The following is a 9,560-nucleotide window of genomic DNA, read 5'->3' on the forward strand; positions in this document are numbered from 1 at the left end:
GCACAGATCATCACCAAATTGCTCATGGATCTTTGAAGAAAGTCGCTCTTGCTGGACGTTTTGATACCATTCTTTATTCCTGGCAGTGTATTTGGGCAGAATTATGATAGAGCCCACTCCCACTTCCATTCCTTGTACTTCCTGCAGAATTTCAGTCTGTCCTTTCTTGGAGAGAAGTGGCTTCTTTACTGCCCTTCTTGACACAGGCCGTTGTCCAAAAGTCCTGGCCTCACTGTGCATGCAGATGCTCTCACACCAACCTGCTGTCCTTCCTGAGCAAGCTCAGCATGGCTAGAGACATGATTCCCTAGCTGACTCCTCAGGAGGAGATGGTCCTGGCGCTTGCTGGACACTATGGGACGTCCTGAAGACTTCTTCACTGCAGTCCAACCGCTCTCCTTGAAGTTCTTGATGATCCGGTAAATGGTTCTTTCAGGTGAAATATTTCTTGTAACAATTTCCTTGAATGTGAGGCCATTTGGATGCAAAGTGATGATGGCTGCATTTCTTTCTTTGGAGTTAACCATTGCTAACAAGAACACAATGACTGGAAGTGCTTCTACCTTCCTTTTATAGCAATCAGTCTGCTCTTGCAATCTAATTAGAATGATTGTGATTTTACCTGAAAAAAATGCATATTAGAAATATTGCCTTGGCAAATGACTAAAATAAATAAGTTCAAGTTTTTAATCTAATGTAACTTTATTTCAGATTTTTTCTTTCATTACCAAAACTGATTTTTAATAGTTTTAGTTTTAGTTAAAAATAAGAAAACTGGTTATTAGCTGTAATTCCAAAGGGCATTTACAAGCAAAACTTAATTTATTTTTAGTTAACTTTTTAGTTATTTTATTACTTCAGTGTAAATTTGTTTCCTGTGTATCTTGAAGTTAAATGTATTTAAAAATATATATATATTTTCCCCATATAATGTTTAGATTTATTCCAGCTTTATTTCACAAGTTTAATTTTTAGTTTACAATGTGAACATATTAAGGCCCCTTGCACACAGCTGTATACGTAAAAATGTATTATCATATTGGCTTTTCGTTCAGATGGATCTGAAATTTTGGGAGCCTGAAACCGCTTTTCGTTGAAACCGCGTCCCAGAGTGGATAAATCTGAAGATGACCCCCTTGTGTTTTTGTGTGTACAGCCAATCCTTATCTTTTGTGAAACAATAATGTCATCACCCCATGTCTTGACACTAGTCATACACTGCTATGTCACGTAACAACAACAACAACAACAACAATGGCGGACTACATGCTTGTGTTCTTGCTGCAGAAGCTACTGAGCTTAACTAACTTTACTACCTTTTATTTTTTGTTGTTCTGGGTTTGTATTCAGCGCGTAAGGTTTGTGTGCATGCTCAAAGAAGTCTTCTCCAATTTTAGTGCATCTCTGTGACAGAACTACAGAGCCACATACTAGTCTGGCATGTATTCTACAACGTTTTGAGTTGGTTTCAGTGGTTTTGTGTAGTTTTTGAGACAACGCTGTGTTTACGGAAGAATGAGGAAAAAAGATTGGATGGGGAAACCTCTGGCTTTGTGTGGATGAGCCTTTAGCTATCAATCCATGTGGCATTTGGAATAAAACTTTAATTTTATAAATATATTATTTAATGTAAAGTAAAAAAAAAAAAAAAAAAAAAGCTCTGATAAGATAAGCCCTGTCTGTGAAACAAGGCCTTAACATTTTTCACTGAATGTTTAGATTTTGTTTTAACCAGCTTTATTTTTAAGTTACTGAAAACAGCTTTTAGTTGTTTTAGTTAACAATAACTTATCATTAGCTATCGATCCAAGCAAACAAATGAAGTAACGGCTTTTCTCAGAATTGATGCTGCTTTATTTTCTGTCATGTTAAGGGAAATATTCTGGTTGCTTGAGTTCCCACAAAATGGTTGTGGAGTCATGCAATGTGACATTCACCCTAAAGTGTGCACTATAATGCTCTTATTCAGCATGCTAGCTGACTTCTGAATAGTCGCTTATTGAGGGTTTTGTAAACACAATACGGTGATTACGTCTGTTGCCCCTTAAGCCGAACACCACAATCTCCGTCGCAAGATTGGGCTGTTGAAGTGGATGTAAACAGACTGCGTTATATTTCATTATCCTGATCATTTCCCACAGATGTATCTATGAAAACATTGATTAAAAAGCGTATAAAGAATTTTTATAGCTCCGGGGAAGAAAAAAAGTGGTATTTGAATCACAGCTGAGGCCGTATTGAATCTGCAGTCAATTAGGACGATGAAAACACATTTTCAGAGCACATATTAAAATAAGAAGAACCCAGTAAGGGGTGAGAGCTGTTTCTACATTTCTAGTTTGTTAGGCTCAAGGGGAGTCTAGTGAAGAACTCTCGCAGCAGTCCATGCTGCTAACTGCTTTAAGTACAGCACAAATTTCCTGCGGATCTCGGCCGGTGTAATTGGAAAGGCGTGTTATTGATTGCATTGGAGACTATGGCTAATGAATAGATTTAGCTCGAGTTCCCGCTCCTGTTTTTTTTTTTGCTCTCAGTCAGTGACAGCGGCGCCGCAGAGCAATAGGCCGAGATTACTGTAACAATCCTGTTATTCTGTCCTCTAATTAGGACGGGTCACTCTATTTACCGGTATGATGTAATTCATGTTGCGAAAGGAACTCGGTCCATTTGCGCTCAGTCATTATTTTCCGGTTTAATGGGGGTGTCGAGACAGGGTGTTTTTCTGAGTCCGCGAGGCAGCGAGCTCTTTAAAGACAATTGGACTTGTAATAGACAGAGAAATGCTTGGCTTGTTCATGGCAGCTGTTGTTGTCAATTATATTGAACACCTGAGCCTGTTAAACATCAATACTTCCGTCTCTCTACTGAAACATTCTTCTTCATGTTATTGTTATTATTATTAACAGTCTCTGTTGGCATGATAGTGTGTAGGTGCTTTAAATGACTTTCTAATATACCATCCATGAAAAAGAACAATCAGGGAAGCAGAATGCAGTTTTTTTTTTTAGCTCTAAGCCTGTCACTTATATTACGTGTTTGGTTTGCTGACGTCAGATTGGCTGACATGTCTTTAGAGGGCTGGCTTTTGGAGAGAGGGTTTCTACAGTAGCATCATATTTTAAATAATAATATGGTTATTGAATTTTTGTTGGCCTCAGGATGGTTCGTTCATTACTTTGAGGTAGTGTTTACAGTAAGTATCTGTTCAAGGCCAAAATAAAATCTTCAAAAAATATTGAAACACAAACAGTTCTGGCTACACAAACTTGATGAATCAGTATGGATCACACTCAAATCTATTTGGCTATTTATCATCTGAACTGAAGAAGAACACATGGATGTGAGTTGGAGCTGCTTAGATTCATCCAGCCAGTTTAGTTGTATGTTTGTTTGTGCAAATGTATTTTAATTTATTTCTTTATATTTATTTATTCATTTGTTTATATTTAATCATTATTTATTCGTGGTTTTAGACTATATGAACAATTCGATTAGTTTAATTGTAACATCCATATGTTTAATAGTGTGTAGTATGAACAGCAAAGAGCAAACCTGATCATTAAAAGAGATTTCAGTTATTTTCCTGCCGTTCAGACTATAAACATATTGGATGTTAATTGGCTCCTTTCTGATGATCGGGTTTTTAAAAAAAAAAAAAAACAGATTTGCTGTTCAAACTAAACATATGGATCCAAACCCTTTTTTGTAGAATTCTTATTAGACTACAAGCAACTAAATGGATTTAAATCTAATTCATTTGCAATCATATGTTTAGTTGTGTATATCTTGATCAGCAAATCTGATTTTTACAAATCAGATCGTTTAAGAGGCAAAAAGAAAAAAAAAACACAATCACAAATGTGAGCTGGGTCTGTTTGTATCAAGTTTGTAAAATGAGGTTTCTGCTGTTCATACTACAAACAACTAAATGGATTTGACTCTGGATCCAAATGTTCAGCAAAAATGTAATCCTACAAACCTGATGAAAACTACATATATAGATCCAATTCTCATTTGTTTAGTTGTTTGTAGTCTGATTAGTACAATTCCACATAGTAGTTTCATATTAAAAACCTGTATTTACTCTGTATTTAAACTGTATTTCCACTGCGTGTCTGAACAAAGCCACTGATCTGGGGTTTGTCTGAGATCTTGATTGATGCATTTGAGCAGCAGTGATCTAAAGGAACTCTCGGCACATTCTCCTGCAAATGATGATTGCTTTTCCTCACTGCTGAGGCAGAAACCCTTGCTGGAATACCAAATTATATCTGTACGTTTTGTAGATTGTATTCACGCCTGATTATGTCTTATCTTCTCCTCTTTCTCTCCCCGCATCGCCTCACCTCTCCCTCTCTCCTCTCACTCATCCAGTCTCTCGCACTCTTTAAAGCAGTTAGATTAGTTCTACTGTTCTTGTCTTGTCTCATTATTTAGTGAGTGCCTGAGCCGAGGAGTTTGTGCTGTAACCTCGAGAGACGGGGGACACTTATTTAAATCGGCCCTCGTCTTATGTCCTCCTCAGAATGCCGGGTTCTCATGTCTTCTGTTTCTCAAACTGTCCATTTAGGTGCTTTAGCCTTAACACAAGATTAAGACCAGTTTCGTAGGAGCTGTATGCAAAACAGAGGCATCATATCAGTATGCATGAGGTTGTCACATCTTTCTGAAAAATTCATCAGAGCAAATGGAGCTACAATGCAAATAGTTCCCCTGCTGTGCAATGATTTCTGTGCCATGCCAGGTACCCTGTTCAAACAGATGTAAATGAAAAGAAAGCAAAGGTTCCATTATGGGATGGAAAACAGACATACTTGGGCCGGGCGGCTGAGGCACGACATATAGCGTGCCTATGTGCCGAGGAGGATCGTGGGATGTTCTCTGCAGTGAAATTTCATTGCACATTTACATCTCATCCTTCTCTGTCACGAATGGAATTCTGATGTGAAAATTATTTAAATGTTAAACCAAAAACTGTCACCTAGAGCATTAGCCGGATTCATAAATAGTCGGTGGGAGAAAACAATATGACTTATTTACTTCCTCTCTATAGCTTTCGCTCCACTTTTCTCTTTTCCTTTTCTCAGCTTTTTCTAGTTCTGGAAGGCGTCTAATGATCAAAGTTTGACTATTTGAAATGCATTAAATTGACAGTAAATATGCTTTAAGGATTTTATGGAAATGTTACAGTAGAGACCTTGTGATCTAACTTTTAGGACTGGAAGTAGCACAACTATGATGTGATAAATGTTTGATGATTATGAAGACTAGTAAAAATGTGCCAAAACTGTACCTTTAGCTTAGGTTCTTTTCCCTTAAATGGTGCACACTAGTACCATAAGATTACATGTTGTGTGGAGATCATAATACAGTTTTTTCCGGATTATTTTAAAGGTCCCCTTCTTTGTGATCCCATGTTTTAAACTTTAGTTAGTGTGTAATGTTGTTGTTAGAGTATAAATAATATTTGTAAAATTCTAAAGCTCAAAGTTCAATGCCAAGCGAGATATTTGATTTAACAGAATTCACCTGCAAAAATCGACCCGTTCGGACTACATCCCTCTAGTTCCTGCAGTAATTACGTCACTAAAACAGTTTTTTGACTAGCCTCCGCCCACATGAATACACAAAAATGGGGGCGTGGGCTTGTTGCGCTCTGACGGAGAAGAGGAAGAGCTACGTTTGTGTTTGTCGCCATGTCGTCGAAACGCTGTTATTTTCATCTCTGAGTCCAATCATCTTTGTTTGGCCTTCCCAGGTACACTGTACTTGGAGATTAATAGTTACAATTTATGTTTAACTCGGTTCCCGAAAATTTTATTCCCGAATCACAACACAGGAACTGCTGGCACAATCAGAGCTCGCTACGTATTTCCCTGAAGGAGGGACTTTATAGAAACAAGGAAGACAGTTTTTTATGACAGTGAAAACAGCGGTATACAGATAGGTGAATTGTGTGAAAAATACTGTTTTTTTTTTTACACGCAAAACATGAACACGTTATATTGCACACTGTAAACACAATCAAAGCTTCAAAAAAGCATGAAAAACGGGACCTTTAAGTTCAAAAGAACAACATTTATTTGAAATAGAAAACTTTTGTAACATTATAAAAGCATTTTCATCACTTTTGATACATTTAACACATTATTTTTGAATAAAAGAATCAATTTTTTAAAAATAATAATAATAATAAAATAAAACCTCAAAATTTTGAACCGTAGTGTGTAGTCTTTTTTTGTGTCTATTATTTGTATGTCTTTATTGTGAAGTGGCCTTGTGATAGTAATATACTTTAAAATGTCCAAACTGTAAGTATCAAAATTTTTTAGTTGTGGTTATTCATGGCCTCTCGTACCATATTGCGTCAGTGTATTTACTGTGCACTGAGTCATGTTCTGCTGACTGCTTTCCTCAGTGCTGTGAGGCGCACCAGCTCATTGACTGTGGCTTGTGGGTTTGTGATGCTTATTGATACTTACAGTCAGGATCCCCTACTAGGAAGATACCAGGCTCTGAAAGCAACTTAATGGCACAGTTATGCACTCTGAAAATCCAGTGAGCTGTGCTGAAGCTGGTAGTAGATGAATACTGTATGATAAATCTATTTTGTAGCAGCCAAAACCCTAGACGCATGAATGAAAACACTGGAATTGCAGAAAGATTCATGCACGGACGAGGAGTCAAAGCTTGAGATGTGCACCAACAGGCTGTTAGTGCAATTATTTTTTTTTGTTTACCCAGTTACGCCCAGTAGTTAGCGGATACGCTCAACACACTTTCTGTGATTTTGCTAAGTAGGACATGTTCCTTGATCAACAAATCGATGCAAATCTGAATGAACCTTCAGTTCAAAGCGTGCATTTTATTTAGAGTCATTTTCAAGCTTGTGCGCCTTTTCCATTTTTAATGCAGTTTGCACATCCTCTAGTGTTTAATGGCAGTTAGTTTATGAATATAGAATGAAATTGTTGCATTATAACCAACTCAAAGTCCAGAAGCATGTCCTACCTGGCAAATTTGCACTCTGACACAATGAGCTTTGGTACCACAAGTTTGACTCTGGCTCATAATTTTTGCTTTATCTTTCAGTCAAATCTTTTACTTTGCCATCCATTAAAATGGAACAATAGCCAAAAATAATACATTAAAAGGACTCAAAGCATCTGACACTGACCTAGCAGACCATGAACTGAATTCTCCCACACAATGTTCCTTTTGTGGTTTCTGCTCCATGTCATTTCCAGCTGCTTTAAGTGGCCAATCAGTATCCGGCATCCAGCTAGCAAACACCGGCAAACATGATTGTTTGAAATCTGTCATATAGCTCCCGTCAACATAATTCAGTAGTCGATAAAAGCACTTTCTGATTTTCTGCTCGGTCACAGTCATGTGATCAGACTTCAGGTTCTCTCTTCATGTTACAGTACGTGGTTATCGTCAGAATCTGCACGTTGCTTAGCAACCCCACACTATTCATTTTGTGAGCTGGTATTCGCCCTGTCAGTGGAGGATAATGGTGAGATTTGATCATAGACTCCGTTTTCATTTCTCTGCAACTTGTTCACTCAGATTTGTTTTTTTTTAAAGAGTGTTAAGCTTGATATAATGGAAAGAAAAAATAAAGCTCTGGAACAGAAGTCTCACGCAAGTAGAAACATCACAAGGCAGTCGCTAATCACTCCTCGCTGTCGTTCCAGAGACACGTTCAGGTCTGCTGCAACCGAAGGCATCTCGCAGTGCTATCACTCACAAGCCTGATGTGAATGGGAAGAACTTTCCAGAACAAAAGCAGCACAAGCCCAGAGAGCAGACAAAGGGTGTCTCCAACACTATTACGAAACCAAAGTCTGCGCAGGATACACTTCTCAAAAGTCGAAGAAACGGTTTCTCCCTCTGCATTCCCCAGAGAGCCACAAATGAGGAGAGTGCAAGTTAAATGAGAGAGAAAAACCTGCAGATTGCGAGAAGAGATGTTGTTAAATACACTCTAAACAGGAGCAGATAAGGGCTCTTCAGCTTGTGACAATAGAAGAACCAATTCATAAAGAACTGTGCTAAATTATAACACATTTATGTTTTATTTCTTAACGTAATGTCTTCATATACCTTGTAGCCTACAGTATATTAGGGTTTTACATTAAAAACTGACGGTTAACTGATGTTAATTAGTTGTTGTTTTTTATTTGATATGAAATTGTAGCAAATTGACAGTGCTCTAGCAACAGTTATTTGCTCAATACATTGATGAATGATAATTGACAAGGAACATTAATAAATAATATTGTTTGTATCTAATGGATGATAAATACAATATCTCTGTCACTTACAGTTGGAGAACGATACCACATACCTGCTGAGAGTGTGTTTGGGTGAGCTCCAGAAAGTTAATATTGAGGTGCCTTTAAATGATTTTTGACAGTTACAGATTTAAAAACAGGCAGGAACAAAGAAACCTAAAGTATAACACACACAAACATTTTAGCATAAAATAGTGCTTCAGGAAGCTACGGTTCTAAACAGTACTGACGCTATGTGTAAAGAACTTTTGAAGAGCCATAGTTTTTTAGACTATAGTTCTCCAAAGATCTAGATAATTTGCTTTATACTGGACTGGAATAGATGATATTTAATGGTGGCTCTGATGTGGGTTAAAAGGACATCACGTGTCTGTTAAGAACATGTTGACAGTCTGTGTAGTTGAATGATTGCGCTCCAGAAAATCAATAATTTGATGGCTTTGAACGAATTTTTGATAGTTGAAGATTTAAAAACAAAAATTCTAACGTGTAACTATTTTAGCATTAAAAATTATTCTTCAGGAAGATATGGTTATAAATAAAACTGCAATGTGTAAAGAACCATGCTTTTTTAGAGTGTAGTTCTCCAAAGCTCTGGAAGATAATCTGCTTTTGGGGACTTGGATGTACGGTGTTTGATGGCGGGTTTGAAATGTGTGGTTAGGGATTTGGCTTGTGTGCACAGAGCTTGGAGAACCGCGTTCATGTGAGGTTCTGATGGTGTGTGTAGTATTCATCATTCACAGAGAGCAGCGTGATAGCCATCTCTTATCAGTATTGCTCTAACAGAGCCAAAGCTTTACCTAAAACAGTATCTCAAAGGCAGCCGCTGGAAAGCAGCAATGTATCACGCCACAGTTGTTCGAGAGCGGCGAGTCTAAAGCGTCGAGCACGACTTCTTACAATCGACATAAGTGTGTCGAGGTGTCGAGGTCCCTGGCTAACAGCTTATAGCATCTTTAACCTATGTTTTAAATATGAGGCCTAGCTAGTCTGTGTGGCTGAAAATTGCTCAGAGACTGGACTCGGTGTCTTTTAGCGCACTTTTATCTACTCTCAAAACTGCTGTCCATCTGAAACGAAATCAATTTATATTCAAATGTTATTCTGTTCGCCCAGGCCACTCGCAGAATGCACAATTTCCCGGCAGGGGCAGATTTTTAAATCGTCTTCTGGCTCCCAGGGAAAACATCCCAATGAAAAATGGATGTTTTTCTCCGTTCTACCTGTGCTTTGAGTTGGCCGTGAGCCGGGGAACAT

This window comes from Carassius gibelio, chromosome A10, assembly GCF_023724105.1.
Source record: "Carassius gibelio isolate Cgi1373 ecotype wild population from Czech Republic chromosome A10, carGib1.2-hapl.c, whole genome shotgun sequence".
Classification (NCBI taxonomy): Eukaryota; Metazoa; Chordata; class Actinopteri; order Cypriniformes; family Cyprinidae; genus Carassius; species Carassius gibelio.